Source organism: Hippopotamus amphibius, chromosome 5 (genome assembly GCF_030028045.1).
Source record: "Hippopotamus amphibius kiboko isolate mHipAmp2 chromosome 5, mHipAmp2.hap2, whole genome shotgun sequence".
Taxonomy (NCBI): Eukaryota; Metazoa; Chordata; class Mammalia; order Artiodactyla; family Hippopotamidae; genus Hippopotamus; species Hippopotamus amphibius.
Genome location: NC_080190.1, coordinates 132,264,277 through 132,273,947, shown reverse-complemented (window position 1 = coordinate 132,273,947; position 9,671 = coordinate 132,264,277).

The following is a 9,671-nucleotide window of genomic DNA, read 5'->3' as shown; positions in this document are numbered from 1 at the left end:
TAACCATTTTCACATCTAAAAATGGACAACAGTGGAATTTCCCTGTTTATATAATTGAAAAAAAAAGAATTGGTTTGGGGAATCCCACTACTGGGCATATATGCAGAGAGAACCGTAATTCAAAAAAACACATGCACCCCAATGTTCATAGAAGCACTGTTTACAATAGCCAGGACATGGAAGCAACCTAAATGTCCATCAATGGAGGAATGGATAAAGAAGATGTGGTACGTATACACAATGGAATATTATTCAGTCATAAAAAGAAATGAAATTAGGTCATTTTAGAGATGTGGATGGACCTAGAGAGTGTCATACAGAGTGAAGTAAGTCAGAAAGGGAAAAGCAAATATTGTATAATAATGCATATATGTGGAATCTAGAAAAAGGTTATAGATGATCTTATTTACAAAGCAGAAATAGAGACACAGGCAGAGAGAACAAATGTATGGATACCAAGGGGGAAAGGGTGGGGTGGGAGGAACGGAATGACTGGGATTGACACATATACATTATTGATACTACGTATAAAATAGACAACTGATGGGAACATGCTGTATAGCACAGGGAACTCTACCTAATGCACTGCGGCAACCTACGTCGGAGGGAAGTGCACAGGGGAGGGGCTATCTGCATGTGCGTGGCTGATTCATTTTGTTGTGCAGTGGAGGCTAACACAACATTGTAAAGCAACCATACTCCAAAAAAAATTAATAAAAAAAATAAAAGAATTGATTTGGGGAATTCCCTGGCAGTCCAGCGGTTAGGACTCTGCACTCTCACTGCCAAGGGCTTGGGTTTGGTTCCTGGTTGGGGAACTAAAATCCCACAAGCGTCACACAGTGCGGCCCGCCCCCCCCCCCCCCCCCCCCACAGAAAAGAATTGGTTTGTTTCAATCAGGTCCAAATGAGGTCCATACCTTCTCTCAAATTTCTTTTAATCTATAATCTTTTAATCTTTTTTTCCATTTCAATTTATACATGGAAGAAAGGGTTGTCTGTCCTGTAGTTTCTCACATTTTGTATTTTGCAGCCCTGAGTGTCCTTTCATCTGTAACTTGTTCCTCTGACCAACTTTTCCTGTAGACTAATTCTTTAGACCTACAGTTCAGAATGGAAGGTTTGGTTCCACTTAGGTATAGTTTTCCATCAAGAATTCTTCATAGGTGATATTGCACACTTCTCTCAGGAGGCAAGTAGTGCGACCAGTTGTCTGTTTGTTGTAGTTTATCATCTTTGATTAGATCCAATTTTTCAGTAGGAATTGCAAGATGGTAATATTCTAATGCTATCATTTCTTCATTTTTTCGCTGGAAGACTTCTAGAAAGAGAAACTTTTCCTTAAAACTATTTGGTTTCCCTGAGATACAGTTTGTATAGCAAGGGCAGGTTAAATCCTTGATTCTTACATGTGTTCAGAGTAATGAATTGGTTCTCGGGCACGCTCCAAAGGTGATCAAAGTGTTTATGTTGTCAAGTATAATTACAGCCTCATGGATTTTTAACATATTTGATGCGTTTTAGTTCACTGCAGTCATTATTCTTGTTGGTTTTCAAAAATTTCCATGTTTTGCCTCTGAGAGCCTCTTTGTTTGCTTCTGAATCCTTTGATACAACCCCAGTATTTTTTGATAACTTCCTTGCTGTCCATTATGACAAATGTTCTCGGCATATTTTGTACATTTCCTGCTCCAGACCTAGAATCAGCAGTTTCTCCAAAGCGTCTTAGTTCCTTTTGTGAAACACGGTATTTACAGATCACAAGCTGGCTCTACGGCTGCCCATTGCTTATGAGTTGGCCATTGTTTCTAGGCTGTTCAGTGGACAGACGATAAAAAATATTTAGGAGAAAATACATCATGAGTTCCTGCTAATATTTTGAATTTGAACTTAGCGGTGCAGGACTTTTATTTAACTCCTTGATTTTGTATTTGTATATTTTCACTCTTCTGTCTAAAATCTTGGTTCCAAGCAATATTAACATAATTACTTTTGGCTTTACTCTCTCTGTTTCAGAATGATGATATTAATGTCATTGCTAGCAGAATGATTTTTGAAAACAGTGTAAGATTTTTAAAGTGATTTTTTTCCCTTAGGATCTAACCCACTAGGGTTCACAGTGATATTGCTGTTTTTAAATTACTTGGATTAGTTCCTCTCAGGTTATGCTTCCGACTCAATACACAGCGAAGTTCATTTGTTTCATTTGCTTTCCATTTTTAGGAATAGCTTTCTTTTCATTTTGACTTAAAGTTGTTTTGTAGTTATATAAAGAATTTACATGGTTCCAATCTCAAATCTGTACAATCAGTTATATTCAGAGACGTTCTAGCTTCTGTTCTTTTTTTTTTTTCTTCTGTACATTTGTGTGTTTTTAATGAGCATGTAACAGACTATTTAGCAGCTGTTTTTTTTTTGGGGGGGGGTACACCAAGTTCAATCATCTGTTTTTATACACATATCCCCATATTCCCTCCCTTCCTTGACTCCCCCCCCTCGAGTCCCCCCCACCCTCCCCGCCCCAGTCCTCTAAGGCATCTTCCATCCTCAAGTTGGACTCCCTTTGTTATACAACACCTTCCCACTGACTATCTTAGCTTCTGTTCTTGTTGTCTCCATTTTGATCCCTTGCTTCCCCTAAGGTAACTATTAAACAAATGTGGTTTATCCTTCTATTTTCTGAAGTGTAAGCAAATGCACACATGTGTTTATATATGTACATAATTTTATATACATACAAATACATAAATTTTATCTTCCCCTCCTTCATTATTAGATAAATGGTAGCATCCTATAATATACTTTTTCCAATCTTGCTTTTTTCACTTAATAGTTATCCTAGAGATTGCTCCATAATGCTATTTAGAAATCATCCTTGGGACTTCCCTGGTGGCGCAGTGGTTAAGACTCTGCCTGCTAATGGGCACGGGTTCAATCCCTGGTCTGGGAAGATCCCACATGCCTCGGAGCAACTAAGCCCATGCGCCACAACTACTGAGCCTGTGCTCTAGAGCCCGTGAGCCACAACTACTGAGCCTGCCTGCTGCAACTACTGAAGCCCGCACGCCTAGAGCCCGTGCTCCACAACAAGAGAAGCCACCGTAATGAGAAGCCCACACACTTCAATGAAGAGTAGCCCTTGCTCGCTGCAACTAGAGAAAGCCTGTGCACAGCAAGGAAGACCCAACACAGTCAAAAAACAAATAAATTAATTTAAAAAAAAAAGAAAAGAAATCATTCTTGTTCCTTTTAACTGCAATCTGTTCATTGAGTGGATGCACCACATTTTATTCAACCAGAAACTGATTGTGGATATTTTGGTTGCTTCTAGTTTTTTTTGTTTTTGGTAATAACTAGTGCTGCAATAAACAACTTTGTACATACATGTATGGATAATTTTTCCAGCGTATCTGTGGGATATGTTCCTAGAAGTGAGATTTCTAAGACAAAGGGGGAGTGTAATTTTGCTAATATTGCCAAATTCCCATCCACAGGGTTGTATTACCATTTCACATTCCTGCTAGCAATGTATAAGAGTAGCTCTTTCTCCATAGCCTCTCCAACAGGACATGTATTTTAGGTTTTTATTATTCTGATAGTTAAGAAATAGTCTTTGATGTACATTTTTCGTATTTTTAGTGAGGTACAGTGTTTTTCTCATATGTTTTAGAGCCATTTGCATTTTTTCCCTATAAAATAGCATTCATATTGCTTGTCCATTTGTCTACTTTTTTGCTCGTTTTTGTTTCTATATTTAGAAGCTCTTACATATTAAATATTTCAAGCCTTTCTCTGTTATAGGTTGCATATGTTTTTTTTGCTAGTTTATCATATCTTTGTACTTTGTTCTTGGTGTTCGTTTCCATGCAAAATTTTAAAAATTTAATATTTTTAAGTTTATTAGTTTTTTCATTGTTGCTTCTGGATTTTGAGTTAGGAAAGTTTTTCCATTTCCTGATTGTAGAGGAATTCACGCATGTTTCCTTCTGGCACTTATATGTTTCCTTTAAAAATATTAAATCTGTGATCTGCTTGAAATTTATCCTGGTGTGGTGTGAAGATTCAATCTTTCCCATATTCATTCAGGTTTTTGATCAGGACTGGTTAGCAGCAGCCAGGCAAAGACTCAGCTGGTTAGAAGCTGGTTAGAGTCTGGAAGTGGTTGTTCTAAGTTGTTGATTGGAGGCAGCTATAGATCATTTTTTCAGCTCATGAACTTCTGTGGTTCAAAGTCAGAACTCATAAACTTCTATAGTTAAGAGGCAGAACTCACCAACTTCTGTGGTTAAGAGAGCAAAAATTCCTCAGAATAGTCTACCACAAATGGGTGATATTAAGTGTAACTTGCATGGTGCCTCTTCAGACTTGATCATGTAGAGTCTTGGAAAAAAACCCCAAGAACCCAACCAGTACAAAAGTAAAAGAGAAGTTACCACCTTCCTCAACTTCAGGAGAACCTTAGTGAGCCCAGGAGGCTTCTGAAATGGACAGCATGGCATTTGGACAGAGCAGTCTGGATGCATTTGTATAAATATGTCCTGGAGGGACTATAGAAGTAGCTGAATAAATAGGGCTGGTTTAACATTGCCTGCTTGAACATTAGTGAGTTTGCCCGAAGCAAAAATTTTAATTTTGATGTAAGTTCTCCAGAATTTTTTTTAAGACTATGTAAAACAGAGTTGGTTGTATACTGAGGCCTCTTCTGATTGGTAGAGTCACTCAAGGCCAAGTGAGGAGAGAAAGGTGGGGTCACAGTGTCCAAGGTAGAAGCTGTGCCTAGGACATCTCTAGAAATCAGGATCACTGTTCACAGTGACAAAGATCTTGAGTCAGTACATCTGAGTTCAGATCCTAGCTCTGTAACCTACCAACTGTGCGTCCTTTAGTAAGGTATTTGACTTTTCTGAACTTGTTTCCTCAAATGTAAGTGGGGTTAGAGATCATGACCTACCTTTCAGACTTGTGTACTTTAGAGATAATACAAGCCAAGCACTTTGCCTAGTGCCTGGCACAGAACAGACACTTGTTAAATAGACGTCACCAAAGTAACTGTTTAGAAGTAATTCAGGAAGAGAAAGACAGATACCATATGATATCACTTATATGTGGAATCTAAAATATGACCCAAATAAACTTATCTGTGAAACAGAAACAGACTTACAGACATAGAGAACAGACTTGTGGTTGCCAAGGGAGAAGTGGGGTGGGGGAGGGATGGACTGGGAGTTTGGGGGAAAAAAGAGAAGGCATAAACAAACAAATAGAAGAAAAACAAAGTAACTGCTTAATGATCAGACTAAATAGTTAAGCAGGAATTGGGGACCATCCCTAAATTCAGTAGATGAACATGTCAAATGGTAAAAACAATTTCTGGAACAATCAGTTGGGCTACATTTGAAAACAGTGCAAGGTCCCTGCTGGGGAGAGTTGTAGGCTCCACAGAATATGAAGACACTGCTGCAGGGTTATAAAGTCAGGGAAACTCTATAGTCAGCTACCAATAGAAATCAGAGTTCCCACAGCACATCCAGAAGTCATTTGGTGAGAAATATGTCCAAACTGTGTTCACTGGAATGTCTAGTGACTCACTTCAAGCTTTCTCACTGATGTTTGCTGTGTTTTAGCTTTTTAAATAGAAACTTATGTGAGGATTTGAGCTTAACTTTCTGTGGCTTCCTTTGTATTTGGTTTGCTGTATTAATGACACCAGTTTTAGTTTCCTAACAGGCTTTTTGATACCACGAGATAGGGTGATCAAGCCTCCTAGGCTTGTGACAGATGAGGCTAATTGCTGTTGGTTTCTGGTCCGAGTGAGGTTGGGAGGCCGATGGCAGAACACTCTCAAGGCAGGTGAAGTAGAGTTGAAAGGCTCTTTAGAAAAGTAATTAATGGAAGATGTTGGGATCTCCTCTTTCTATCTTCAACATATTCTTAAATATCTTGGTACCATTTTTAGGCAGAGTTCAGAGCTCCCTACAGACACCCCTAATGCACTTTAGTTTTTCACCCCCTTAATTGGGCCACTGCAGTTACAAGCACAAACAGATTCGGGGTTGCGGTATGGAGGGTTTAGTTTAAGATTTCCAAATCCATATTGGTGATAAATACAAAAGTCAAAGAATGGCATTGGAATTGAGATTCAGATCCCAATTTGCTAGTCTCCCAAATCTGTTGTCTGAAATACTCTGACTGAAAGAATAGTAGACTTGTTTAGTAGGGAGCTAAATAAATATAGGGAGAAATAAGTTCTCATTGCCTGCGTCAGGCTCAGGAAACGTGTCATTGACACTGAGACCCCGGGACTGGCTCCCTATTAATTTCCCCTCCATTCTTTCCCTCATGATCAACAAAGAAAAGGACCAAAGGGTCCTGTATTCCAAAGACAGAAGAAAATTAATTTTCAAAGTCCAAGGTCCGTGTTAAATTGCAGAAGGAAGGTCAGCATGTTGGCATTGTTGTACTGGGAGCCACACAATACCTCAGTTATGGAGAGAATGTTCTGTCACTGAGGGGAGGGTACGTGTAGAAGGCCCACTGAGTCAGGGGGATTGGGTTACTGCTGGGGGCAGGGCGTACCTGGCCTCATGACTAATTCTTTGAACAAAATTGGCTGCGAGGCCTGAGTGGTCTGAGCTGAGCTCCAGTAAATCTAACCACTTCCTCATTAGCTCTGAGAGAGGGTGACCTTCCTCCAGCCCAGCTGAGAAAGCAGCTGGATCCAAGCCAGCCAGGTGATGCTCTTGCTCCATGACAAGGGAGGTTGGGGGGACATCTAAGAGGATACTGGTTGGGAAAGAGATCTGGACATAAGCGCTCTATGGGATAAAGTAGTCGGTGTTATCAGTGAATGGAAATAACATCCGGGCAGTTTTCACAGTCGGGGCAGGATTCCCAGTGAAGTAACTCTCAGAAAAGTCGGAGTGGAGGGACTGCCAGTGAGAATGTTATTGGGGTGGAAGTGTTGATGTTTTGACTGTGGCTCTGTGAGCTGATGCATCTGCCTAGCAGACCTGAGCCGCCCATCTGACTGCCACCCCTGGTAGGTAAGTAGAACCGCACAGCAGACGCGTTCTAAAGCAGCTCAGCCCAGGGTAGCTGTGAAAAGCTTTTTCTTTTCTTTTCTTTTTTTTTTAATTCACACCTGGATTCAAGCTTTAGCGAGTCTATTTTTATCTTCTTTGTTCCTACTTTCCTTGTTTGTAAAGTAATAAAAATAATGACCCCAGAGGGCTGTTGTGAGGATTAAATGAGATAATATACCGAGACCAGTTAGGAAAGCGCCAGGCATAGGGCAGACGTTAGATCGGTGCGCCTCAACCTCAGCTGTGCCTTTGGTACCAAAGAGAACCTAGAAATGGTTGCTGGCAGGTCAAAAACACCAATCCTATGAGAATCGCTATGACTCCATGCGGCCAGGGCTAAGAACTTCGGTACTAAAAGTTTCTTACTGGTCTTCAGGAAACTCGGGGATAGAGAAGAGTGGTGGATTTTGGTTAACTTTTAGTCAAGTCCTGTCTTGTTAACTATTAGTTTTCTTTTGTATGAAGTGGTAACTTAGAGAGAGAACAGCCTCTCACCTCCGTCTTGTAAATGTTTGGATATAGTCCTGGTTCTAGGCAATGCCCTCTGTTTCTCATGCTTAGGGAGCAGCATTGGGAAGATGCGGGAGGAAAAACAGTCCCTCTGGAGCCCTGCCTCTGTGCCACACTGCTCAAGCTCATCAGGTTTAAACTAGGGGCAGGGGCGGGGTCAGAGGAACCCCAGCAATTTAATTAAAGATGCTCTGGGGGGCCTCCCTCATGCTCTGTGAGGGACACCTGGCATTTCCTGAGTGTTCGTTGGTGACCCCCCCAAATCTCTCCCCGGTGGCTCCCCTCCTCCTTCCTCTGCACTGTGGGCCGCCCCTGAGGACCGGCGTAGGCAGGGGGATTAAGTGGATCGCAGATGTGAGATTTCAGTTCCTGGATTTTCTCATGTAGCAACTGGAAAATTTCAGGCTTAAGGTAACAGCTTTTCCAGAAATTCTTCTGGGTTGTTACTGACACTAGGCTTAATATTACCCTGAGTGGGAAGACCAAAGGGAGAAAAAATTTCTCCTTTGTCTCCCGAGTTACTACGTTTGGTCGTGTAGAAAGAAAATTAGTCTTCCCTTTCCGGCGGGCAGTGAGTTCAAAGGGTTTCTCTAGTGTTAAACTACCTGACCTGAAACACTAGGAGAGAGACGGAGGGCCTGTGGTCACATCGCACCTTTTCCTTCCTTTTTTACTCAGGACGAAGATAATCTTCAAGTACTCAGATGTTCTTATTCACATTTTTAAAGGTAAAACAAAAAAGAAGGTCAAACAATAAGTAAAATAAGTAAAACAAATATATTTATTTGAGAATAAAATGATTAAAACCCCTCAATTGTGCCTGGACTGAGGTAACTGCAAATATTTAGACTGCAAATATTTAGACAAATACTGTGTCTTGTATTTCATATCAGGGTGCGTTTGATTGAAGGAATTACCCCTTCCTTTTTTTTTTTTTGTAACAGCTTTACTGAGATAAAATTAATATACATAAAATTCACCCATTTAAAGTATAGAATTTAATAGTTTTTAGTATATTTACAGAATTGTGCAACCATCACTGCAATGAACTTTAGAACATTTTTCATCACCACAAAAAGAAACCCCATTTCCTTTAACTAAAACCTTCCAACCCATCCCCCACTCCCTGACTTCAGGTGACCATTAATCTACTTTCTAGTCCTATGAACTTGTCTGTTTTGGACATTTCATATGAATAGAATCATACAGTACTTGGCCTTTTTTTGTCTGGCTCCTACTTCAGTCATTGTAGCACATGCCAGTGCTTCATTCCTTTTTATAGCTGAAAAATACTCTATTATGTGAATATACCACATTTTGTGTATCCATTTGTCAGTTGAATGGACGTTTGGTTGTTTTTACTTTTGGTTATTATGAATAGTGCCACCACGAACATTCACGTACAAGTTTTTGTGTACGTGTAGAAATGAAACATACCTGTTTTCATTTCTCTTAGATACATATCTAAAAGTGAAATTGCTAGGTCAAATGGTTTAAGTTTTTGAGGAAACATCCAGATTTTTTTTTTCCAAAGTGGCTGTATCATTTTACATTCCCACCAGAAGTGTATGCGTTCTCATTTCTCTACATCCTCTCCAGTATGTCCTTTTTATTATAGCTATCTTAATGGGTATAAAGTAGTTTCTTATTGTGGTTTTGATTTATATTTTGTTTATACTAATATGTTGACCACCTTTTCATATGCTTGTTAGCTATTTGTATACCTTCTGTAATAATGTCTCTTCTTGTCTTTTGTCCATTTTTGACTGGATTTTTATCTACTTTATTTTATTTTACTTTATTTTGTTTTGTTTTATTTTATTTTATACATCTTTGTTGGAGCATAATTGCTTTACAATGTTGTGTTACTTTCTGCTGTACAACAAAGTGAATCAGCTATATTTATACATATATCCCCATACCCCCTCCCTCTTGAGCCTCCTTCCCACCGTCCCATCCCACCCCTCTAGGTGATCACAAATCACCAAGCTGATCTCCCTGTGCTATGCAGCAGCTGCTCACTAGCTATCTATTTTACATTTGGTAGTGTATATATGTCAATGCTACTCTCTCACTATG